Raw genomic sequence first — 27,743 nt, 5'->3', positions numbered from 1 at the left:
GAAGCAATTTCAGTTCTACTTCAATCTGTTAGCAGGTTCATCTATTCAATTTTCTTTCTTTCTTGGTCTCTTTTACACTTATTTTCTTTTTCTTGAATACAGAAAGAGAAAAAAATGATGTTTATTTTCAATTTGTATTAAAAATATTTTTCTTTAATTTTTATTACTATATTTTTTACTTTTGTGTAAATTTTCTCAAATTCTATTTTATTTCCATCATTTTATTTTAGTCTACATCAGTGTATTCACTTTTTCAAATTTTCAAACAATTTCCTTTTTTTCTTTTTCTTTTTTCTCTTTTTTGCTTCTTTTCTTTTTCTTTTTCTTTTTTTTTTTTAACATTTATTTATTTTTGAGACAGAGAGAGACAGAGCATGAATGGAGGAGGGTCAGAGAGAGGGAGACACAGAATCTGAAACAGGCTCCAGGATCTGAGCTGTCAGCACAGAGCCCGATGCAGGGCTCGAACTCACGGACCGCGAGATCATGACCTGAGCCGAAGTCGGCCGCCCAACCGACTGAGCCACCCAGGCGCCCCTCTTTTCTTTTTCTTGAATGCAGAAAGAGAAAAACTTTATTTTTACTTTCAATTTCTATTAAAAATATTTTTATTTAATTTTTTTACTATATTTTTTGCTTTTATGTAAATTTTTTCAAATTCTATTTTACTTCCATCATTTTATTTTAGTCTACTACAGTGTATTTACTTTTTCAAATTTTCAAGCAATTTCCTTTATTTAAGTCTTTTTTCTCTTTTTTGTTTCTTTTCTTTTTTCTTGAATACAGAAAAAGAAAAAATTCATATTTATTTTTAATTTTTATTAAAAATATTTTTCTTTAATTTTTTTCTACTATATTCTTTACTTTTGTGTAAATTTTTTCAAATTCTATTTTACCCCATCATCTCATTTTAGTCTACTTCAGTGTATTTACTTTTTTAAATTCTCAAACGATTTCCTTTTTCCCCCCCCCCCCCCATTTTTTTTCTTCTAATCTGTCAAACCACTTTCAACACCCAGACAAAAACACACCTAGGATCTAGCAGCATCTATTCAATTTGTTTGTATGTGTGTGTGTGAGTGTGTGCATGTGTTTAATTTTTAATTTTAATATTTAAAAAATTTTTTTTAATTTTTATTTTTTTTTCTACCTCATTAATTCCGTTTCCCCCTTCAAAATGACAAAACAAAGGAATTCACCTCAAAAGAGACAGGAAGAACAAACGACAGTCAGGGATGTAATCAACACAGATACAAGCAAGATGTCTGAACAAGAATTTAGAATCACGATAATAAGAATACTAGCTGGAGTTGAAAATAGATTATAATCCCTTTCTGCAGAGATAAAAGAAGTAAAAAATAGCCAGAATGAAATTAAAAATGCTATAACTGAGCTGCAATCACGGATGGATGCAGCAGCGGCAAGATTGGATGAGGCAGAACAGAGAATCAGCGATATAGACGACAAACTTATAGAGAATAATGAAGCAGAAAAAAAGGGGGAGATTAAGGCAAAAGAGCACGATTTAAGAATTAGAGAAATCAGTGACTCATTAAAAAGGAACAACATCAGAATCATAGGGGTCCCAGAAGAGGAAGAGAGAGAAATAGGGGTAGAAGTGTTATGTGAGCAAATCATAGCAGAAAACTTTCCTAACCTGGGGAAAGACACAGACATCAAAATCCATGAAGCACAGAGGACCCCCCATTAGATTCAACAAAAACCAACCATCAACAAGGTATATCATAGTCAAATTCACAAAATACTCAGGCAAGGAGAGAATCATGAAAGCAGCAAGGGAAAAAAATCCCTAACCTACAAGGGAAGACAGATCAGGTTTGCAGCAGATCTATCCACAGAAACTTGACAGGCCAGAAAGGAGTGGCAGGATATATTCAGTGTGCTGAATCAGAAAAATATGCACCCAAGAATTCTTTATCCACCAAGGCTGTCATTCAAGATAGAAGGAGAGATAAAAAGTTTCCCAGACAAACAAAAATTGAAGGAGTTTGTGACCACTAAACCAGCCCTGCAAGAAATTTTAAGGGGGACTCTCTGAGGGGAGAAAAGATGAATATATATATATATATATATATATATATATATATATATGAATAAATACTGAAAGCAACAAAGATTAGAAAGGACCAGAGAATACTACCAGAAACTCCAACTCTACAAGCATCATAATGGCAATAAATTCATCTTTCAGTACTCACTCTAAACATCAATGGACTCAATGCTCCAGTCAAAATACATAGGGTAACAGAATGGATAAGAAAACAAGATCCATCTATATGCTTTTTACAAGAGACCCGCTTTAGACCTAAAGACACCTTCAGATTGAAAATAAGGGGATGGAGAACCATCTATCATGCTAATGGTCAACAAAAGAAAGCCAGAGAGGCAATACTTATATCAGACAAACTAGACTTTAAAATAAAGACTGTATCAAGAGATGCAGAAGGGCATTATATCATAATCAAGGGGTCTATCCACCACGATGACCTAACAATTGTAAACATTTATGCACCAAATGTGGACAAAACCCAAATATATAAATCAATTAATCACAAACATAAAGAAACTCATCGATAGTAATACCATAATAGTAGGAGACTTGAACACCCCACTCACAGCAATGGACAGATCATCTCGTCAAAAAATCAACAAGGAAACAATGGCTTTGAATGACACACTGGACCAGATAGACTTAACAGATATATTCAGAACATTTCATCCTAAAGCAGCAGAATATACATTCTTCTCCAGTGCACATGGAACGTTCTCCAGAATAGACCATATACTGGGACACAAATCAGCCCTAAGTAAGTACAAAAAGATCGAGATCATACCATGCATATTTTCAGACCACAACGCTATGAAACTCAAAATCAACAACAAGAAAAAATTTGGAAAGGTAACAAATAGTTGGAGACTGAAGAACATCCTACTAAAGAATGAATGGGCTAACCAAGAAGTTAAAGAGGAAATTAAAAAGTATATGGAAGTCAATGAAAATGATAATACCACAACCCAAAACCTCTGGGACACAGCAAAGGTGGTCATAAGGGGAAAGTATATAGCAATCCAGGCCTTCCTAAAGAGGGAATAAAGATCTAAGATACACAACCTAACCTTACGCTTTAAGAAGCCAGAAAAAGAACAGCAAATAAAACCCAAAACCAGCAGAAGACAGGAAATAATAAAGATTAGAGCAGAAATTAATGCTATCAAGACCCCCAAAAAACAGTAGAGCAGATCAATGAAACCAGAAGCTCATTCTTTGAAAGAATTAACAAAATTGATAAACCACTAGCCAGTTTGATCAAAAAGAAAAAGGAAAGGACCCAAATAAATAAAATCAAGAATGAAAGAGGAGAGATCACAACCAACACAACAGAAATAAAAACAATAACAAGAGAATATTATGAGCAATTATATGCCAATAAAATGGGTAATCTGGAAGAAATGGACAAATTCCTAGAAACATATACACTACCAAAACTGAAACAGGAAGAAATAGAAAATTTGAACAGACCCATAACCAGTAAGGAAATCGAATTAGTAATCAAAAATCTCCCAAAAAACAAGAGTCCAGGGCCAGATGGCTTTCCAGGGGAATTCTACCAAACAGTTAAGGAAGAGTTAACACCTATTCTCTTGATACTGTTCCAAAAAATAGAAATGAAAGGAAAACTTCCAAACTCTTTCTATGAAGCCAGCATTACCTTGATTCCAAAACCAGAGACCCCACTAAAAAGGAGAACTATAGACCAATTTCACTGATGAACATGGATGCAAAAATCCTCTCAACAAGACATTATCCAACAATACATTAAAAAAATTATTCACCACACCAAGTGGGATTTATACCTGCGATGCAGGGCTGGTTCAATATCCACAAAAACAATTAATGTGATTCATAACATCAATAAAAGAAAGGACAAGAACCATATGATCCTCTCAATAGATGTAGAGAAAGCATTTGACAAAATACAGCATCCATTCCTGATAAAAACCTTCAAGAAAGTAGGGATAGAAGGAGCATACCTCGAGATCATAAAAGCCATATATGAACGACCCAATGCTAATATCATCCTCATTGGGGAAAAACTGACAGCTTCCCCCCAAGGTCAGAAACAAGACAGGGATGTCCACTCTCGCCACTGTTATTCAACATAGTATTGAAAGTCTTAGCCTCTGCAATCAGACAACACAAAGAAATAAAAAGCATCGAAATCACCCAGGAGAAGGTGATCTGCAAACTTGCACTCTTTGTAGATGAAGATACTCTATGTGGAAAACCAAAAAGATTCCACCAAAAAACTGCTAGAATTGATTCATGAATTCAGCAAAGTTACAGGATATTAAATCAATGCACAGAAATCGGTTGCATTCCTATACAAGAACAATGAAGTGACAGAGAAATCAAGGAATCAATCCCATTTGCAGTTGCAGAACAAAACCATAAAATACCTAGGAATAAATCTAACCAAAGAGGTGAAAAATCTATACACTGAAAACTATAGAAAGCTTATGAAAGAAATTGAGGAAGACACAAAAAAATGGAAAAAGATTCCATGCTCCTGGATAGGAAGAACTAAATAGTGTTAAAATGTCGATACTACCCAAAGCAATCTACATATTCAATGCAATCCCTACCAAAGTAATACCAACATTCTTCACAGAGCTAGAACAAATATTCCTAAAACCTGTATGGAACCAGAAAAGACCCCAAATAGCCAAAGCGATCTTGAAAAAGAAAACCAAAGCAGGAGGCATCACAATCTCAGACTTCAAGCTATACTACAAAACTGTAATCATCAAGACAGTATAGTAGTGGCACAAGAACAGAGAGATCAGTGGAACAGAATAGAGAACTCAGAAATGGACCCACAAACGTATGGCCAACTAATCTTTGACAAAGCAGGAAAAAATATCCAATGGAATATAGACAGTCTCTTCGGCAAGTGGTGCTGGGAAAACTGGGCAGCGACATGCAGAAGAATGAACCTGGACCACTTTCTGACACCATACACAAAAATGGATGACACCATACTCAAAATGGATGAAAGACCTAAATGTAAGACAAGAAGACATCAAAATCCTCAAGGAGAAAGCAAGCAAAAATTCTTTGATCTTGGCCGCAACAACTTCTTACTCAACACATCTCCGGAGGCAAAGGAAACAAAAGCAAAAATGAACTACTGGGACCTCATCAAAATAAAAAGCTTCTGCACAGTGAAGGAAACAATCAGCAAAACTAAAAGGCAACCAACAGAATGGGAGAAGATATTTGCAAATGACATATCACATAAAGGGTTAGTATCCAAAATATACAAAGAATTTATCAAACTCAACACCCAAAAAACAAAGAATCCATTGAAGAAATGGGCAAAAGACATGAATAGACACTTCTCCAAAGAAGACATCCAGATGGCCAACTGACACATGAAAAAGTGCTGAACATCCCTCATCATCAGGGAAATACAAATCAAAACCACAAGGAGATACCACCTGACACCTGTCAGAATGGATAACATTAACAACTCGGGCAACAACAGATGTTGGTGAGGATGTGGAGAAAGAGGATCTCTTTTGCATTGCTGGTGGGAAAGCAAGCTGGTGCAGCCACTCTGGAAAACAGTATGGAGGTTCCTCAAAAAACTAAAAATATAACTACCCTACAACCCAGCAATTGCACTACAAGGCATTTATCCACGGGATACAGGTGTGCTGTTTCAAAGGGACACGTGCACCCCCATGTTTATAGCAGAACTATCAACAATAGCCAAAGTATGGAAAGAGCCCAAATGTCCATCGATGGATGAATGGATAAAGAAGATGTGGTATACATATACAACGGAGTATTACTCAGAAATCAAAAAGAATGACATCTTGCCATTTGCAACTACGTGGATGGAACTGGAGGGTATTATGCTAAGTGAAATTAGTCAGTCAGAGAAAGACTAAAATCATATGACTTCACTCATATGAGGACTTTAAGAGACAAAACAGATGAACATAACAGAAGGGAAACAAAAATAATATAAAAACAGGGAGGGGGACAAAACAGAAGAGACTCATAAATATGGAGAACAAACTGAGGGTTATGGGAGGGGGTGTGGGGGGGGATGGGCTAAATGGGTAAGGGCACTAAGGAATCTACTCCTGAAATCATTGTTGCACTATATGCTAACTAATTTGGATGTAAATGTTAAAAAATAAAATTAAAACGAAATTTATATAGAAAGGTGCAAACCCTAGAATAACTAAAATGATCTCGACAAAAAAATATAAAATTAGGAATTACTCTCCCCAATATTAAGACTTATTGTATAGCTATAGTTATCAAGATCTTGTGGTATTGGTGGAGGAATAGATACATAGATCAATGGATCAGAATAGAGAATCCAGAATCCAGAATCACAAAAATATGCTCACCCAATTTTTGACGTCAATCCAAAGCAATTTAATGGAGAAAAAATAGCTTTTTCAACATATGGTGCTGGAACAATTGGACATCTAAAGGCAAACAATGTGAATTTCAACCTAAACCTTATGCCTTGGGGCACCTGGGTGACTCAGTCAATTGAATGTCCAACTTCAGGGCTCTGGTCATGACCTCATGGTTCGTGACATTGAGCCCCGCATTGGATTCTGTGCTGACAGCTCAGAGCCTGCTTCAGATTCTGTGTCTCCCTCTCTCTCTGCCCTCCCCCACTTACACTCTGTCTCTCTCTCTCTCTCTCAAAATGTAAATAAACATTAAAAAAAAATAAACTTTACATCTTATACAAAAAAAGTCACAATAGATCAAGGACAAAAAGCAAATGTAAAACTATTAAACTCTTAAAAAAAAAAAAAAAAAAAAAGAGAGAGAATTCCCAGGATCTAAGACTAAGCAAAAAGTCCCTAAACTTTACACAAAAGACACAATCCATTAGGGAAAAAATTGATAAATTTGACTTCATCAAAATTAAAAACTTTTGCCATGATAAAGGCTTTGTGAAGAGGATGAAAAGCATAGCTACATCTTGGGAGAAAAAATTTGCAAACTATAGATTCAAAACAAGGACTAGTATCTAGAATATATAAAGAATTCTCAAAGTCAACATTAATAAAAAGTCCAGTTAGAAAATGGCAAAAGTCATGAACACTAAAGAGGATATACAAATGAAAAGATATCCAGCATCACAAGGCATCAGGGAAATGCAAATTAAGACTGCAATAAAATATCACATACCTATCAGAACGGCTAAAATAGGAAATAGTGACAACACCAAATGGTGGCAAGAAAATGAAGAAGCTGGATCACTCACATATTGTTGGTGGAAATGTAAAATTGTACAACCACTCTGGAAAACAGTTTGGCAGTTTCATACAAGACTAAACATGCAATTACCATATGACCCAGCGATGACAGTCTTGGGCATTTATTCATAATGGCCTGAAACCAGAATCAACCCAGATGTCCTTTTACAAGTAAACAGTAAACTGTGATACATCCATGTCAAGGAATACTACTCAGCAATTAAAAGGATGAACTATTGATACTCACGCGACAACAATTTAGAAAATCTGCAGTGAATTATGCTAAAGGGCAGGGAAAGCCAATCGAAAAAAGGTTACGTATTGTATGGTTCCACTTATATAACATTTTTAAAATGACAACGTTTTGGAAATGGAAAAACTGGTTAGTGGTTTTCAGGTACGTGGAACTGTGAACATTGAGAGACGTCAGGAGGGAAGTGGCTTTGCTATAAAAGCAACATGAGGGATCTTCATGGTGATGGTTTAGTATTTCAACTGTGATTATGGATACACAAACCTACACGAATGATAAAATTGTATAGAACACACACAGGCACAAATGAATACAAGTAAAACTGGGAAAGTCTGAGTAAGACCAGAAAATTATGTAGAAGTCAGTATCCCGGTTGTGATATTATACTATTGTTTTGCTAATGTTACCATGGGGGGAACTCAGTAACGTGTGGGATCTCTGTATTATTTCTTAAACTTCGAGTGAGTCTCCAATTATATTAAGAATAAGTCAGACAGAGAAAGACAGATATCATATGATTTCATTCATATGTGGAGTTTGAGAAACTCCACAGATGAACACAGAGAGGAAAGGGAGGAAAAACATGATAAAAACAGAGAGAGAGGCAAACCGGAAGAGACTTTTAAATAGAGAACAAACTGAGGGTTGCTGGAGAGCAGATGAGTGGGAGGACAGGCTAAATGGGTGATGGGAATTAAGGAGGGCACCTATTGGGATGAGCACTGGCTGTTATATGTAAGCGATGAGCCATGGGTTCTACTCTTGAAGTCAAGACTACACTGTAGGTTAACTAACTTAAATTTGAACTTAAAATTTTTTTTAAAAATAAATGAGAAAATATTCAATTAAAAATAAAATTAAATAAAATTTAAAATACTCATTAAAAAAGACGAACATGGTAGGTATTCTGGGAGGATATAAATAAAATGTTTGCCTTCAGCTAGCTTATGTCTCTGGAAAGACAGTTAAGTCTTATGAAATACATTAAACCAATTCAACATTTAATGAGCCAAGAATTGCATTAGGCAATGAATGGGTATTCCTTTTGCCTGCAGGGACTCCTCTCCACCAATGATTCTATCTTTACTCCTTATCTTTTATTACTAAACTTTTTCAAATAGTTGTCCACTCTTGAGTCTGTATACCCTTGTGCATCCAGGGCTCTGCTCTGTTCCAACAGACTCTGTTCTCACCCTTCTGAAATGCAGAGATGACCACAGTGACTTTCTAATTGCCAAATATGAAAGTACAACAGATGATGTTATGTGAAAAAGCCTACAATAAATTTCATCGATTGTAACGAATGTACCACTTTGGTGGGAGATGTTGGTAATGGAGGAGACTGTGCCTGTGTGGGGGGGGTGGGGATATATGGGAACTCTCTGTACATTCCTTTTAATTTTGCTGTGAACCAAAAAAGAAAAAAGAAAGAAAGTCTTTTTATAACAACAGCAACAAAAAGCCTGGAATATTTGTGAAAATATTTTTCTGAAGATATCATGGGCAATTTTTACATATCCTAATTTTTGCTTTTGCCTAAATTTTACAGTAAGCAAAAGAAGAGGAGGGAATAGAGAAGAAGAAGGAGAAAAATTATCCATAATATATTTGTGCATGAGCGTTTTCAAATGTAAATAAGTCACAGTATCTTTATATTTCCAAAATGAAATCATGCAACAAATGTATGTTTGGGCATATCAGTATATCATGACAATCCTTCCCTTTCCAGGAGTATTTTCTGCAGTGTCATTTGTAATAACTGTCTAATCCTTTCAATTACTCTACCATTGTTAAATCAACCAACCCTGATTGTTTAGCAATTGGTTTATGATTTTTAGCCATAATCAACATCTTTGTAGCTAAATCTTTGGTACATTGGCAGTGATTTTCTTAGAATATATCAATTTTTAAAGCTTTTAAAATTGATTTTCAGTTTTTACTGAAAGTTGATGAAGAGTCAACCTCTTCACCACTTTGCCAACTTTGGAGATTGTAACTAAAGGAAAAAATCTTTGTGGGGCACCTGGGTGGTTTAGTTGGTTAAGTGTCCGACTTCGGCTCAGGTCATGATATCACGGTCCATGAGTTTGAGCCCCGCATCGGGCTCTATGCTGACAGCTCAGAGCCTGGAGCCTGCTTCAGATTCTGTCTCCCTCTCTCTGCCCCTCCCCCGTTCATGCTGTGTCTCTCTCTGTCTCAAAAATAAATAAACATTAAAAAGAATTAAAAAAGGGGCGCCTGGGTGGCGCAGTCGGTTAAGCGTCCAACTTCAGCCAGGTCACGATCTCGCGGTCCGTGAGTTCGAGCCCCGCGTGGGGCTCTGGGCTGATGGCTCAGAGCCTGGAGCCTGTTTCCGATTCTGTGTCTCCCTCTCTCTCTGCCCCTCCCCCGTTCATGCTCTGTCTCTCTCTGTCCCAAAAATAAATAAACGTTGAAAAAAAAAATTAAAAAAAAAAAAAAAGAATTAAAAAAAAATCTTTGCTAACCTATAAGCAAAAAAAAAAAAAAAAATTGTCACTGTGGTTTTAAGTTGCACTCTTTTGTTTACCAGGTAAAATTGATTTTTTTTAAATGTATTTTAGGCCAACATACCTTTTCTTTTTTGAAATGCTTGATTGGGCACTCTGCCTATTCTTCCATTTCTTAAAGCTTTACAAGAGCTGAGGCACCTGGGTGGCTCAGTCAGTTAAGCTTCTGACACTTGATTTCGGCTCAGGTCATGATCAGTTTCCTGAGATAGAGCCCAAGTGTGGAGCCTTCTTTGGCTTCTGTGTCTCCCTCTCTCTCTGCCTCTCCCCCATTCACTCACGCTGCACTCTCTCTCTCTCTCAAGAAATAAATAAAAATTAAAAAAAAAAAAAAAAAGCTTTAAAAGAGCTGATTTTAAAGAGCTGATTTTTATACCAGAACTATTCAACTTCCTTATATATGTTACAGACATTTTCTCCTACTTTGCCCTTTTAACCCTGTTCATTATGGGTTTTGACATTCAGGCATTTTAACAAAACGTGTTGTCAAAAATAAGTAATGGATGTCATATCTAGAGGAACAACGGGTGATTTGTTTTTTCCTCTTCTCGTTTTTCTACAAAGGATCCACTTTCTTCATGTATTTTGAAAAAGAAATCAGTCACTATGAAAACATATGTAGAAAATTAAATGCTGTTAATAAACATATCAGAAGAGGGGTGCCTGGGTGGCTCAGTCAGTTAAGTGTCTGACTTTGGCTCAGGTCATGATCTTGCAGTTTGTGAGTTCGAGCCCCGCATCAGGCTCTGTGCTGATGGCTCGAAGCCTGGAGGCTGCTTTGGATTCTGTCTCTCTCTCTCTCTCTCTGCCCCTCCCCCACTTGCACTCTGTCTCTCTCTCAGAGACATTAAAAAAATAAATAAATAAACATTAAAAAATTAAAAAAAAATAAATGTATCAGAAGAAACTTTATAGCTTTTGATGCTTTTCTTATTAAACATGAGCTAATGAGTGTGGGTGAACTGAACATTCAACTTAAGGTATCAAAATAAATGAAATAAGAACCTAGCTAAGCAAAAGGAGAGACTAATGATAATGAATTTAAAAGGAAAATACAGTAAAACTTACTTTATATAAAATGGGTATAAAATCTGGTTCTTGAGTAATTTCATCAAGAAAAGAGACAGTAATAGACCTAGCAATAGAAAGAGTAAGGAGAATAAAGAAGTCATGGGGATGAAAAGTACAGTATAAAGAATATGCGGAAATATTGTAATAACTTTGCATGGTGACAGATGGTGACTAGATTTATGATGAGGGACTTTGTGTCATGTACAGAATTGTCAAATCACTATGTGGTACACCTGAAATTAATATAACATTCTATGTTAACTATGCCTCAATAAAAAATAAGTTAAATATTAAAAAATAAAATAGTGGGGTGCCTGGGTGGTTCAGTTGATTAAGCATCTGACTCTGGATTTCAGCTCAGGTCACGGTCTCATGGTTCATGAGATCAAGCCCCGTGTCAGGCTCTGTGCTGACAGCGTGGAGCCTGCTTGGGATTCTCTCTCTCCTTCTCTCTCTGTCCCTCCCCAACTTGCATGTGCATGCTTGCTCTCTCTCTCTCTCTCTCTCTCAAAATAAATAAATAAACATTTAAAAAAATTTTTAAATTTAAAAATAAGATAGCAAGAGTAAGGACATATAAACACATGTTTTCTAAATTGTGAGATAACTCACCATAAAACTCTTTATTTAAATATTTGAAAATAAAATTGAAATGAGCAGTCTTCTTAGAAAATACAAATGCCCCAAATTTAATACAGACTCATGCTTTAAAATCTTGAATAAACATTCATGAAAGACGAAATTGAAAGAGTTTTATCAAAGGACGACTCCCTACATTTTTCAGACCATCGAGGAAGAGATCATTCTGATCTCATTTAAAATGCTTGAGAGTATACAGAAAGGCAAAGATTATTTTTCAAATTACATTCAATCACACTTATGAGTACAAGTGCAAAAATATGGAATTAAACATTACCAGGTTAAATGTTGGGTACACTAAAATAAAGAACTCTGCAGGTTAATGCAAGAAAGGCTTAAACTAGGAATTCAGGGAGAATTCAAGATTGAGAGGAAAGTTGACAAATCTGCTTATATTAACATGACAACATAAATCAAACTGTCATTTTGAAAGATGCAAGAACAGAACTTGATAAAAAGCAACATCTATTAGATGAGATCGACAAGAGACCCTTTCAAGAAAGCATGGAAAGAAACTGATGAAACAGGATGAGAGGTCTAGAACGAACAGCAACACTAAACTCACAGGTGAAATAATAAACACATTATAATCAAACAGAGAAACAAGGTAAGGAGGCCTACAATGCAATTTGTATTTAATATGGCTCTGAAAGAGCTAGCCAATACAAAGGAATCGAAAAGAGAGCTGTTACTATTATAAAGGAGGAGACAACAGGGAAACCCAAGAGAAGTCCTGGAAAATGATGGCGCCTCACTGGAGTATTGACTGCTTGGGCAAGCATGTTACAAGAGATGTTGCTGGTAAAGCATATTGCAATCCCAGCAAGGTATTTTGTAGATGATAGACTGACTGAATGTCAAGTTTATACGGAGGGACGGAAGACCCAGAAGAGCCGACATAATCCTAAAGGCGAATAAAGTCGCAGGACTGACGCTCCCTGACTTCAAGACTTACTATAAAGCTACAATAATCAGGACAGTGTGGTGTTGTGCAAGAAGAGACAAGTAGACCAGCGGAGCAGAATAAAGAGCCCAGAAATAAACCCACGTGAAGACAGTCGACTGATCTTTGACAAAGGAGTAAGCACAATTTGACGGAGAAAGGGCAGCGTCTCCAACAGAGAGTGCCGGAACAACTGGACATCCACATACAAAAGCACTAGTGTAGGCATAGAGCCTACCTATACTTTCCATAAAAATTAACCCGAAATGGATCCTAGGCCTAACTTTAAAATGCAAACCTGTAAACTTCTACAAGGTAATGCAAGAGACCGTCTAGGTGACTTTGGGTTTGGCAATGAGTTTTTGGACAAATGTAGTGAATTTGTGAGGATTTGGGGATAATGAAAAAGAGACAGAGCCACAAGCAGCAGTGACACACAATAAGCCATTTATCCGACAGGCCTGCATGTGAGAGGAAGTGCTTCCTGACAAGGGACTTTCCAGAGCCAGTGGCTCAGGCCATCACCCAGAAAAGGAATGAGGCAGAGGATCTCCCCGGGTGGGGGAAAAGGGACTTTAGGGAGAGGACTACGTGTCTGGGTGATGTTGGTCAGCAGCAAGGTGAGGAGTCTCTGGGTCAGAGATCTCTGAAGGGCGGCAGAGCGTTTGGCCTTTTAGAGCTACAGGGTTTGTCTTATTTATGGTTAGCAGATGTTAGATGCAGTTTCATAGGGTGTGCAAGATAGGTGAGCTCTGAATAGCTAAGAATGTTTATTTGGATTGTGTTTAAAGCAGTGGAATGTGTAAGAGTCCATGTTTTGTGCCCACGGGCTTTGGGCTTAGGGTCTCAGCCCGATGCGAAACAGTAATAACCTGGGGCCATTTTAAGCCAGCAGGGACTATCTCGGGCTCATTTATACACCACCACCAGCATGATCTAAGAAAGAAAAAAATGATAATTTGGACTTCATTAAAATTAGAAACCGCTGCCTTACAAAAGTCACTCTTAAGAGAATGACAAGACAAGCCACAGACTGGGAGAAAATATTTGCAAAACATTTATCTGATAAAGGGTTTGTGCCCAATATATATATATATAATATATAATATATATATTTTTTAATGTTTATTTTATTTTTGAGAGAGAGAGAGAGAGAGTGGATGGTGGGGGACAGAGACAGAGGGAGACCAGAATCTGAAGCAGGCTTCAGGCTCCGAGCACACAGCTCTACACGGGGCTTGAACCCATGAATCGTGAAGTTGGACGCTCAACCGACTGAGCTACCCTGGTGCCTCCCAAAATATATTTAAGAAACTTCTGGGACCGCCTGGGTGGCTCAGCTGGTTAAACATCCGACTTTGGCTCAGGCCACAATCTCACGGTTCATGGGTTTAAGCCCCGCATTGGGCCCTGTGCTGACAGCTCAGAGCCTGGAGCCTGCTTCAGATTCTGTGTCTCCCTCTCTCTCTCTGTCCCTCCCCACTCATGCTCTGTCTCCCTCTCTGTCTCAAAAATAAATTAGTATTTAAGAAAAAAATTTTTTAATTAAAAAAATTTTTAAAAAACCTTAAAACTCAACAAAGAATGAAAAAAAATGGCAAACGATCTGAACAGATACATCACTAAAGAATATACCGAGATGGCAAATAAGCATTTGAAAAGGTGCTCAGCATCATATGTCATTAGAGAATTGCAAATGAGAACAAAAGTGAGATACCCCTGCATGTGTATTACAGTGGCTCAGGTCTAAAACACGAACGCCACTAAATGCTGTGGTGAGGATGCTGAATGACAGGAGTGCTCATTCATTGCTGGTGGGAATGCAAAATGGCACAGCCCCTTTGAAAGAACATTTGACAGTGTTTTACAAAACGAAACACATTCTTACAATACAAACCAGCGATTGTACTTCTTGGCATGGCCCCAAATGAGTTGAAAACTTATATCCACATAAAAGCTATGCACAAATGTTTTTTAGCTGCTTTGTTCATAATCACCCTAACTTGGAAGCAACCAAGATGTCCTTTAATAAGGGAATGGATAAATATATTGTGGTATATTCATACAACGGAATATTATTGGACCCTGAAAATAAATGAGCTATCAAGCCACAAAAAGACATGAAGGGGCCCTAAGTGCGTATTTCTTAGTGAAAGAAGCCAGTCTGAAAGAACTACAGAGTGTATGATTCCAACCATGTGACATTCTGGATAACCAGAACTCTAGAGGCAATGAAAAGATCAGCGCTTGCCAGAGGTTAATAATCTCATTTGTAATCCAAGAGTTTGCTAGTTAAAGCTAGTTGATACGAATTCTCCTTTCTTCAACATTGGCAAAAATTGAAAAATGGGTAGTTCCTGGAGTTCCTGAGACATAGTTGCTCTATATCCAATTAGAAATCCCCAGGGGCACCTGGGTGGCTCAGTCGGTAAAACATCCAATTCTCCATCTCCGGTCTTGATCTCAGGGTTGTGAGTTCAAGCTCCACGTTGGGCTCCAAGCTGGGTGTGGAGTCCATTAAATAATAAGAACTTAAAAATCCCTCCTTCAGGAGAAATCTTCTCTCCTTATGCCTCAGTGGTTAGTTGGTTGAGTGTCCGAGTCTTGATTTCAGCTCGGGTCATGATCCCAGGGTTGTGGGATCGGGCCCCGAGTTGGTCTCTGCACTGAGCATGGAGTCTGCCTAGCTCCCTCTCTAAAAAAGAAAAGAAAAGAATTTCCCCAAAGGTGATGGCGGGTTTCTAACACTAACACTAGTCACTTATAAATTCTGCCTACTGTTCATAGTTTATGCCCTACTTCCCTGTGTGTCCTAGAGCAGCAACACTCTTAAGCTACTATCTGAAAATCTATAGCCTGCATATAGGACAGGCTGACTCTTACAAGCTTTACTCTATTCTTTTTTTTATGTTTATTTATTTTTGAGAGAGAGACAGAGACAGAGCATGAGTGGGGGAGGGGCAGAGAAGAGGGACACAGAATCTGAAGCAGGCTCCAGGCTCCGAGCTGTCAGCACAGAGCCTGACGTGGGGCTCGATCTCACAAACTGCTGGATCATGACCTCAGGCAAAGTCAGTCAGGTGGTTAACCGACTGAACCACCCGGGTGCCCCTATTCTATTCTTGGTACTGTAGCTTGAGATACATTCTAGCTCCAAGGGACTCCTATATCTTCTGGACTTTATTTGGAATCCTGCTCACACACGTCCTAGGTAACCAATGTGTGGGAGTCGTCTTTTACTTTTCTCCACCTATCACACTCAAATTCATGGCCAAGAAAATTCTGATTATGCCAACTGACTAAAGTCCCCTTATTTGGGCCCGTTTTCCAAAGTGAAGGATTTTCTTCTAAAAGAATCTAACATCTGGCATAACGTATACCTCAAAATTTAGCTGAGACCCTCGCGGTCAAGGGCCTGGGTCCTCACAAGTCAGAGTTTAATACAAAGCCACTTCTGATGTTCAGCCCCAAGCCTGCTATTTCCGGAGGCACACATTCAGAGGATTTCCTATGCTGATGGAATACAGAGAAAACCTAACACTGTTAGATGGTCAGACTATCACGTTTTCTTGATGAGTGAGATTTTTCAATCTGGAGCGGACGGTCACGGCAAGAAAGCTTATGGAAGAGAAGGTTAGTAGGAAAAAAAAACAGTCTCACTGTTAAGACAGGACTGAGTTCGTTGCATTGGTAATTTTTAGTGAAAGTGAAAATGAGGAAGATTTGATAGTGAGTCATTGCAAGGAGCGTGGCTATGGATTCCCATGTAGATCCTGCTCTTTGTAAGACACACTCACGTGATCTCCTTGGCTTCAGTTTTCTTCTCTGTTAAATAGAAATATTAACATTACTCCAAATGATTAAATTATCCTGGTTAAGTGTTTCTATTGCTGTTCACACAACACACCATACATATCTTTCATTTAATGCACTGTATTTCAATTATCTGTTCATGGGCATCTCTCCAGTGCCTGGCAGGAAGTTCAGCAAATCCTAGGTAGTTAGTACAGGTTAGGAGACTTAAAATGAACTGCTAATGTAAGTGAAAGTCCGCTATAAATTGCAAGTTCCGTGAGAAAGAAATCTGAACTATTTTCCTCTGTTCGTTGAAATTATAGTAGCAATGCATTCTGAATGCAGTAACCTTGTGATTTATATTGCAGATGGCTTATCTTCGAAGACATGAATTTTTTTTATCTCTTAATGGAAATTACAATCCATATTTCAGAGCATTTCACATTCCGCTGTTCAGTGCCAGGGGAAAGCTGTATGTGTAAGGTCAATTTTAAGATACACAGTAAAATGAATTTAGGGCGCTATATAAATCTGTATTTCAAAGGGTAATTATTCCAGAGAACCTATAACCAACTGGATCAGAAGAAGGTACAAGCCTCCATCCTGTAGAGCTAAAGCCACCATTATTTCCAGGGGTTTAGGCCCAACTCTTGAGAAAGCTGGGAATGTTTACCGCTGAATTTCTATTCTGTGGTACCAGTAACTAGAAACCGCTTTCTTCGTGTGCTAGTCCTCTACCAAGGAGTTCATTTATTCCACATTTAGTGCGTGATCTCAAGGGCCAGAAGATGGAACATATGACAGTGGTTTTTTAAAGTCTGGAGCCTGTAGGCACCAGGAGCCATTTTTCAACGTCTGGGATTCTATTTCCTGTAGATTTGGGGTGATGCCCAAAACTGGTTCCAGGGCACACAATTAATAAAATTTCCCAGCCTCAGAGTTCTTTCAACGAACCTTCTTGAGTTGCCATAGTAACTGAGGGGTTTAGGGGGAGCAGGGTTGAGGGGCTGGTGCCAGATACCGTTTCAGCTCTCAGCCCGGCCAGGACACAGGCAGTCAATTGGCTACCGTCCCAGAGGGCATTTTTGCTCTAGTTGGTATTTTGGCGTTCTGCGGGCTCTTCCAGTGACTTCCTCCTTGGCCTGGGTTCTCTGGGGAGGTTAATGACACAAGTCACAAGTCGAAGCCGCCGCTGCCCTAGTATTGGGTCCTTCCCATGTCCTACTGGTGACTTGATGACAAGTATTTGGCAGGATGTGGGCCCAGTGGAGCCCAGTGGATTCCATGTTGGTTTTTTGGCTGTTGCTATTTCAGGGCTTTCCACAGAACTTTTCCCTACTGTTGACTCTCCAGAGCAAAGGGGAGAGGTGCACAATGAGATAGGAAAAGGCCTGTAAATCTAGCATTTTGGAAGAGATAACTTCACAAAGGAGACTTACTGCTAATCTTCCTGGGTCATTACGGAATCAGAGGACTGAGACCAGGAAAGGGCCTTAGGGATCAGAGGTGCTGACTGATACGTTCAGTGAGCAGCAGGACGAAGCAGAGGCCTTGGACTCCTAGCTCCAGTGAGGCTCCTTTCTGCTCTCGATAAGAAACTTCAGTGCCATTCTCGCTCCAGACAGCATTCTAGAAACACACGTCTTTTTAAAAATCTAAATGAAAAATATAAAAACCAGGTACTGTTGACAGTTTCTGGTTTTCTCATATTAAGATGAGACCATTATTTCAGTGGGAAAGAAATGAGAAAAAAAGATGAAATACCATCCTCAAGCTGGTCCTTGTTCAGTAATTCTGAATCTTTCGAATTCTCAAGGGCATCAATCCACAGCACGCCTGGGAAATAAACAAACTGCAAGGAAAATGTGTCCCTGTTGACTTTTTCTTACTGACCATTTCTCTAAACTGAGCGTTCCAGAGCTCCCTTTAGAACAATTAATGCTGTCTTGTTTCCCTCCAGCTGTAGGACATTTCCCCTTTTTCAAATCCGAAAGCATAATCAGCAAATACGCAATGCTTCCTAATGTTAGGAATAGATGACCTCTGATACTACTGCCCAATTTTATTTAAAACCGTGTGTTTTCTTTTCTCAGAAACTCTTAAAAGTACGGTAGATTTGGAGCTTTGATAAAGGGCTTCAGGATTACCACAGAATTTCACTTTTTCCTACTCTTAAAGATAGTGAAAAAAGTTTAAATAGGTCTAGGTTTGCTAGATTTAACAAATGAGAACAGGACAGCTAGTCAAATTTAATTTCGGTTAAATCATGAATAATTTTTAGGATTAGTATATTTCATGCAATAGTTGGCATGCACTCATGTCGAAAACTAACTTGTCATCTGACACTAAAATGTAATTCGGTGCCCTGTATTTAACCCAGCAATCCTATGGAGAGGAAGAGAGGGAGGGAGAGGAGGCAGAGGTGAAGCGGGAGGGGAAGGAGAAGGGAGAGGAGAGTGAACTTCAATGTAACAATATCCTCCAGAAAGAGAGAAAAAAAAAGTATCAAATTACAAAAACAGTTCCTTGCACTGTGGCTTGTGCACTTGACAAGACCCAGAAGAGAAATTTTGTTTTTTTCACCAAAGGGGAACTCATATTTGATCACTCTTAACACTTTTGTTCCATTTTGTTTCATTCATTCATTCATTCAAAAATGTTTCTAATTTTTTTTAAATGTTTATTTTTGAGAGAGAGAGAGAGAGAGAGAGAGAGAGAGAGAGAACACAAGCAGGGGAGGGGCAGAGAGAGAAGGAGACACAGAATCCGAAGCAGGCTCCAGGCTCCGAGCTGTCGGCACAGAGCCCGACACGGGGCTCAAATCCACCAACTGTGAGATCATGACCTGAGCCGAAGTTGGACGCTTAACCAACTGAGCCACCCAGTCGCCCCAAAACCATGTCTTTATTACCTGGGGCTGGGGGAAGGAAAGGGCCACCCAAATGTGGTTAATTCTCAGCTCCCCCTGAACACACCCATCCTAAGCTCCAGAAGAAAAATATAAGCCACTCGTTGTAGGTCATGAAGGAGGCAACACCTTCCCTGACAACTGCAGAAATAGGACTCTTTAGAGAAGAGGACACTCTGGAAATCTACCTTGAAAGAGGGTTCTACATCCAAGCCATTGCCCTGCTAGGTCATTTCTGATCTTTTTTATTTTTATTTATTGTCAAGTTAGCTAACATACAGTGTATACAGTATGCTCCTGGCTTTGGGAGTAGATTCCCATGATTCATTGTTCACATATGACACTGAGTGCTCATCCTAACAAGTGCCCTCCTCAATGACCATTACCCATTCCCTGCCCCCACCCCCACCCCCATCACCCCTCAGTTTGTTCTTTGTATTTAAGAGTTCTTAAGGTTTGCCTCCCTCTCTGAAACTATTTTTTCTCCTTCCCTTCCCCCACGGTCTTCGGTTAAGTTTCTAAAATTTCACATATGAGTGAAAACATATGATATCTTTCTCTGACTGACTTATTTCACTTAGCATAATACCCTCCAGTTCTATCCACGTTGTTGCAAATGGCAAGGCTTCATCCTTTCTCATTGCCAAGTAGTATTGCATTGTATATATAAACCACAACTTCTTTATCCATTCATCTGTTGATGGACATTTGGGCTCTTTCCATAACTTGGCTATTGTTGAAAGCACTGCTATAGACATTGGGGTACACATGCCCCTGTGCATCAGCACTTCTGTATCCTCTGGATAATTCCTAGTAGTGCCATTGCCAGGTTGTCGAGTAATTCTATTTTTAATTTTTTGAGGAACCTCCACACTATTTTCCAGAGTGGCTGCACCAGTTTACATTCCCAACAAAAGTGCAAAATGGTTCTCATTTCTCCACATCCAACATCCGTTTCTCCTCGCCAACATCTGTTGTTTCCTGAGTTGTTAATTTTAGTCACTCTCACAGTTGTTATGTGGTATCTCAATGTGGCTTTGATTTGTATTTCCCTGTATGATGAGTGATGTTGAGCATCTTTTCAGGTGCTGTTGGCCATCTGGATGTCTTCTTTGGAAAAGTGTCTATTCATGTTTTCTGCCCATTTGTTCACTAGATCATTTGTTTTTCGGGTGTTGAGTTTGGTAAATTCTTTATAGATTTTGGATACTAATCCTTTATCAGATATGTCATTTGCAAATATTTTCTCCCAGTCTGTACGTTGCCTTTTAGTGTTGTTCATTGTTTCCTTTGCAGTGCAACAACTTCTTATCTTCATGAGGTCCCAATAGTTCATGTTTGTTTTTATTTCCCTTGCCTTTGGAGATGTGTTGAGTAAGATGTTGCTGCGGCTGAGGTCAAAGAGGTTGTTACCTGTGTTCTCCTCTAGGGTTTTGATGGTTTCCTGTCTCACATTTAGGTCTTTCATCTATTTTGAGTTTATTTTTGTGTATGGTGTAAGAAAGTGGTCCAGGTTCATTCTTTTGCATGTTGCTGTCCAGTTCTCCAAGCACCATTTGCTAAAGAGATGGTCTTTTTTTCCATTCTTAAAAGTTGGCTTCCTAGAGGTCTGCCTTAGGGTGGGAATCCTGAAACAAACAGCGGCAGTGAACAACAGAGGGGACTGGCCGCTTTCAAAAGACAGAAGAGTTATCAGGAGAGCAAGTTACAAGATGGTGGCAATTCTGAGGGAAAAGTGGACAGGGAGGGTGGTCTTGATGGGGTAGAGTCGTATTTTGGGAGGACACTGAACGCTGGCTGTGGCTGTATCAATTTGTTTGGCTCTGGAAACACTATTTTTAAAATGCATCTCTTCCCAAAATCATATTGTTTGCCTAGATTTAGTCCATAACTTGGTCATTTTCCCATGGGCACACATGTCAACTTTCCAAGTATTGAAAAGCAAGTGGGAAAGCACTGATTAACCTAGTATAATATTTACCATATAATAACATATAATGTTAACAATAATATTAATAATGTTTACTATATGGCTTATAGTAAATAACTTACATATATACTATTTATAGTAAATGTATATATACTATATATAGTAAGATATATAGTAAGATTATATAGTAAGATATTTAGTACTTGTAATATACACTATTATATTTTATGTATTATAACATGAATAGTGAATAAAAGGGTTTCTTGACATAATATACATATATTACACTATAATATATTATATATCACTATATGTGATATTATTTTATATAATATAAAATTGATGCAAACAGAGCTAACTTCACATAAATAATGTAGTATTAGCTCTCAAGTTCATCAGTCCAGTTCTCTTAAATAGAGTTAGTTCTTAGAGAGAATAACTGGTAAATTTCAAATATAGAAGAAAAGAGGAGTCTCATGTAAAAGTGCATATGAATAATTTCTGGGCCTTCTTGCTCTCTCTCTCTTTTAACGAAAACCAGAACTTTTTTTAAAATTTTTTTTTAATGTTTATTTATTTTTGACACACACACACACACACACACACACACACACACACACACACACACAGCATGAGCATGGGATGGGTCAGAGAGAAAGGGAGACACAGAATCTGAAACAGGCTCCAGACTCCGAGCTGTCAGCACAGAGCCCGGCGCGGGGCCTAAACTCACAAACTGCAAGATCATGACCTGAGCTGAAGTCTGACGCTTAACTGACTGAGCCACCCAGGTGCCCCAAAGAAAACCAGATCTCTATTATTACTCACAAAAACAGTCATTCCCAGTCCTTAAATGACTTAACAGAATCAGGAATTTGACATCTTGTTCATATAAAGATTCAGAAATACCATAGGGGTCTCAATATTGCCAGAGGCTAAAAAGATTGAAAAGAATCCTACCCAAGCAATATACAATAATATAGCAATTTTAGCTCAGAAACAGAAAATGTGTGCTAAAAATAAAATAACATAGAGATCAATTCTTAATCATATCCTAAGAGGGGGGATAAAAGGATAATTATCAGATATTACATATTCCAAATAAAAAGATGAAGAAGAATTTGGGAGACCAGGTTATAGTTTAACTCTCTGTGGTTCTTAAACCTACAGGGAAGAAATTGAAGCTCTTCTGAGAAGGACTACAAGCAACAGAAAGGACTGCCGAACTCTCATTTATTTGGGTGACCTAAATCCCCAGACACCATCACCTCTGCGTATAAATGAGGACATGCTAACAGGAATGTCCAAATGACAGTGGCTCTGAGGCTTTGCCAAGAAGGCAGGACCTCACTGACTGGCATTTCCCAGGGGGTGCCTCACTCGTGCTCCCAGCTCATTCCATCAGCTTCATTCTGTAGACAAATTGCCCTGTTTCACACCTGCGCTGGCCCATGTCCTGTATTTACAGAGATGCCTTGGAGAAGCTCTGCGCTGTACTGTTTGGAACAGCCACTGGGAAAATCTGATAATGATGCCCCAGGGTACCACCTCCCCTGCCCACCCCCACCTTATTCACTATTACGATGCATCATTTTGTCCTTTGTACCTCTGATGATTCAAAGTAGGATTCATGATAGAGCCTTCATATCGTCCTTGTCTGTCTTTCTTTCTTTCTTTCTTTCTTTCTTTCTTTCTTTCTTTCTTTCTTTCTTTCTTTCTTTCTTTCTGAGAGAGCATGAGAGGGGCAGAGGGAGACAGACAGACAGAGAGAGAGAGAGAGAGAGAGAGAGAGAGAGAGAGACAGAATACCAAGCATGCTCCACTCAGTGCCAAGCTTGATGTGGGGTGGATCCCATGACCATGGGATCATGACCTGAGCCAAAATCAAGAGTTGGGCACTTAACCAACTGAGCCACCCAGACACTCCACATTCCTGTCTTGATCAAGTATCTTTTCTAACACCTAGCCAATTCTTGGCACACATGAGATGTCCAATAAATATTATAATATAAATATATATATATAAATATAAATATATTTAAGATGCTTGTCCAAGGTCATCTAAGCAGTGAGCCAGCAGAGATGGGGTCTGATTTGACACCAATAGTCTGCTTTGGGAGCCAGAGCTCTCAACTCCTCTTGAATAACTTCTTTCAAAAATCCCAAGAGGTGGGGTGCCTGGGTGGCTCAGTCAGTTAAGCATCTGACTTCTGCTCAGGTCATGATCTCAAGGTTTGTGAGATAGAGCCTCACACCTGGCTCTGCACCAACAGCTCGGAGCCTACTTGGGATTCTCTCTCTGCCCCTCCCCCGCTTGTGTGCATGTGCATGCTCTTCCCCCCCCACCCCCGCCAAAATAAATAAACTTTATTTTTAAAAAGTCCGGTAGGTAGAGGAATCCATCTTCCTCCTCTCTATCCCCTCTCTGCTTCAGGTTCCTTTGGCAGAAATCATACCCTATGAAAACAAACAAACAACAAAAAAAATAATAATAATAATATAATTATATATTATATTATTTAATATATAATATAATATACAATATAATATATATAATAGAATTATTATAATTAATATAATTATTAATTATAAATAATGTAATAATAATAATTATTATTATAACATCCTATCTTCCTCCCTTCCTCTCTTCCTCTCTTCCTTCCTTCCTAAGTTCCATGGAACACCTACACCCACCATGCCAGGCCCATGCCAGGTACCAGAACCACAAAACTGAGAAAAGAACTAGTCCCTTCCACAGAATCACGGTCTGGTAGGAAGAACAGAAGGGTCAACATCACTAACAATTTACCCTAAATAAGCAAACCTCAGTGGAAGCATCTGGTAAACCTCAATGCAGATAATTCTGGCAGAAAGAGACAGAGGCCAGCAGAAAACCGAGTTCATGAAAAAATTAGGAAAAAAAAAAAGTCTAGTCCAAGTCAAGACTGACTCCCGGCTCCTGAGGCTGCCACTGCGAAGTGCTCTACAGCTCACAGGTAGGGAATAAACAGCTGCCAGATATTCCTAAGGAATAAGGAAAAAGAAAGCAGCAAAATTGCTAGGTTTCAAGTAAATCTCATCAGGTTTTACGGAGAGGACCAGAAGAGAGGAGAATGGATCACATAAGCAAATAACTGAAGGGGAGAACATTTAGCATTACACTAAGCAGGGTAATGTATCATTTTCTGGAGGAATTTTTTAAGGGCAAAATTCAAGATTCTATTTTGGTCTGGTATTTCTTTAGTGGCATTTGTTTTGTGCATGGCTTTATGGTTTAAGAAAGACCACATGATACATGTAAGAGGAGTCCCTTAGTGGGATGGTAAAAGGGGAAATGCACTATCCTTACCAGAGGTCAAACCAAGGCCTGGGAAACACTTGCCGGTAGGGAGGGAAGGAGGGGGGCAGGGAATGAAAGTCCCACTTCTCACCGCCATGTTTCATTAAGGGGAGGCACTATAACGTTATAAAGCAAGGTGTCTGAAATGCCACATTAGGGCTCACTTTACAATTTACTGGCTGTGTAACCATGGGGCAGTTATATAAGCTTTCAAAGTCTTAATTTTTATCATCTGTAAAATAGAAACGATAGTACCTCCTTCGTGTTTACTTGCTTGTTGGTTTGTTTTGTAATGATTAAGTGAGATTTTGCCTATACGTAGACCTCTTGGTTCTGGGTCTATAGTACTGCGAGCTATCCTTGGTTGTGGTGGTGATGGTGGTAGGGAAAGGGGTGGTTCTTTACTATTTATTCCCACTGCAGCTGTCTTCAGCTCTCTATTTCAATAAGTATAATAATTCACTCAAACTAAAAAAAAAAAAAAGAAAAAGAAAAAGAATTCATAATCTGGGACCCTTTAGACATAAGTACATTCTCAAATGCCCCTTTAAGTCAAAATGCCAACCCATATATCTGTCTTTGGCAAGATTTGTGGCAGTTGCTTTTCCATAAAGTTGATTTAAAGGCTTTGGCGACATGGTCCAAATGTCTCCAATCTCTTCTTAATAAGGTTAGGCACTATATTTAAACCCTCACTGAATCCATTGATGTTTTCTGCTTGTCGGAATAAAGCTTACTTAATGTTGTCTGCCTGTAAGTACCTATGAAACATTGGTTTTCAGCTCTGGGACTGCTAACTCAAGAATGTGAAGTTCTGTCCCTCAGTAAGTGGATGAACTACAATCACAAGTTTCTAAGAACTACTAAGGCAGGGAGGGGGTATACTTGCCGTTGGGTGTTCACACCACCTGGAATGTTCCAAGCAGTAGCTCGGTTCCCCCATCCCTACTGGGACACTGGTGGCCTTGCGCCCCACACTCCCTCCCTTAAGCCACCTAGAAAGAGTTGCAGTGGCTACCGCCATCTTGGTCTGAAGGGTCGTGCCAGGATATCAACTACAGCATCTAATTACGACTACATCAACCTCCCTGAAATTACTTCAACCCAAACCGTACTGACAGGAAGGTGAAATCCAAGAATAATCCAGATTTGAGCAAAGAAACCAGGAAGAGGGTCGACATTTTGGAGAATTCAATATCAGGGCTTCCTACACAAGGAAGTAGCAAATTTCTTAGCGAGCAAATGCTATTAACATTCTCCTTAAATTCGACGCTTTAACTCGACACGACACAGAGCGTTTGGCATGGGCTGCATTTCCTGTCACAATTTATTTTGGAGTTAGAAAATGTTTTTGACTCAAAAACTAACTGAAAGCCCACTTCTCTGCTGTCATAAATAAAATCATCTCGCCCATCTCAGTAGGACTTGGGGCCTATCCAAGAGCTGCCCACAAACTAGAAAGAGATGAATAACTTTTGAAAAGGGAGAATACCCGCTGTAGAAGGAAGGACTGAGGGTACAGCTTTCTCCAAAGGATTTGGAGAAAGTGGCTGGAGGCAAAAGATGGCCTCTGAGTTATCTGACAGACTCTTCCTTCCCATTTCAACCTCCTTGGAGGGTCAAGTCACAATGTGGACAACCTAGTGGGGTAAATAAAGCAATTTGGTTGTTTCTGTAAGTGCCAAAGCCCTTCTTGTGGATTACTGAAGGCAGGAGGCACCTCTTAGGCTTCAGAGACCCAGCAGGATGGTTAACACTGAGCTTCCTGGCAGAGTTCTTAGAACACAGGAGACTCTCAGTAAATGCTTGACTGATGAAGTATCACATCTGCCGTTGTTAAATGCGATTTCTGCATCTTTCTTATTTATCTGTCAGCTTTTATCACTGTTGAAGCATCTCTTCAGAGACCATTAAATTTTCCTCAACTTCATTATTTCATGGCCAAATTTCTCATGGAGCCACTGGCACCATCTCTGGCGCCTCATGATAGTCTTATTTACACCATATACCGCACTATGCTGTATCGGCCTTTTGCCCAGCTCGGCTACCCTTCAGCCAGGGAGGGGGTCTCAGTCTTGTTTATCATTTTCACCCGGTGCCTCGTGTAGTAGACATCATTTCGGAAGTGTTCTGTAAATAGCTTTTCCATAAACAAAGTCTTATACCCAAAGTTAAAGCTTTGTGTTTCTGCAGCTTTTAAACTTATATCTATCAATTAGAAGAGTCCTGAGGGGGAAAAAAAAGGTTGTTTTCACCACGAATCAAAACTGGATTGTGCAATCTGCATGAAACAAACCACGTCTTAATGCTTACCTTTACCTTCTATTGTGTGCTATTCTTCTTCCTGCTAATTTTGCTGCTAGAAGTCCAGGAGGAGAGCAAAACACTTTAATTATGTCTCTTTGGCAAAAATGTAAAACAAAAACCATAATTTTTAAGCACACTTTTTTTCTTCAGGTGCTGTTTTGTTTTGCTGTATTTTGTTTAATGGGTGCTATTTCCTCTTTAAAAGTCAAGTCTAGAGCGCCTTGGGCTTTATGGTACAAGAATACAAAATATCTTTCTTCAACATTTTGGCAAATATTTGTTGAGTTCCTATTATTGTAGGACACCGTTCCAGGAGCTAATGAGAGAGATGGAAAGATGGACAAAATTGCTGCTCTAACTGAGCTTAAATTCTAGTGAGGGGGAAATAAGCAATAAGCAAATACACAAGCAAATGTCATGAAATAGTCAGTGTTGTAAAGAAAATAAAATACATGTATGTCCAAAGTGCAAAGCTTGCACAGAACTACTCTGGAATGGGTGGTCAGGGAAGGGCAATCTAGAAAGGTGACATTTAATCTGAGACCTGAAAGAGCCACAGGAGTCAACCCCTGAACCAGGGTTGTCCCCGGACAGAGACAATTGACAGGAGATCCCAAGGTGGGAACATGCATGTTCCAAGGAACAGGAGATCATCTTCTGCTGGCCTGCAGGCCCTTCCTAGGTAAGTGCCATAGACCAAATGTTTGTGTCA

At 38.9% G+C, this 27,743-nt stretch overlaps 1 long non-coding RNA gene across 1 annotated transcript in view; it reads right to left on the bottom strand.

Moving 5' to 3' along the window:
* LOC147581543 (uncharacterized) overlaps positions 1-27,743 on the bottom strand; it is a 63,211-nt gene that overhangs the window by 22,621 nt on the left and 12,847 nt on the right. The window lies entirely within an intron of this gene.

This window comes from Puma concolor, chromosome B1 (genome assembly GCF_028749965.1).
Source record: "Puma concolor isolate L17-30 chromosome B1, mPumCon1.1.hap2, whole genome shotgun sequence".
Taxonomy (NCBI): Eukaryota; Metazoa; Chordata; class Mammalia; order Carnivora; family Felidae; genus Puma; species Puma concolor.
This window is presented reverse-complemented; position numbering and strand designations above follow the sequence as displayed.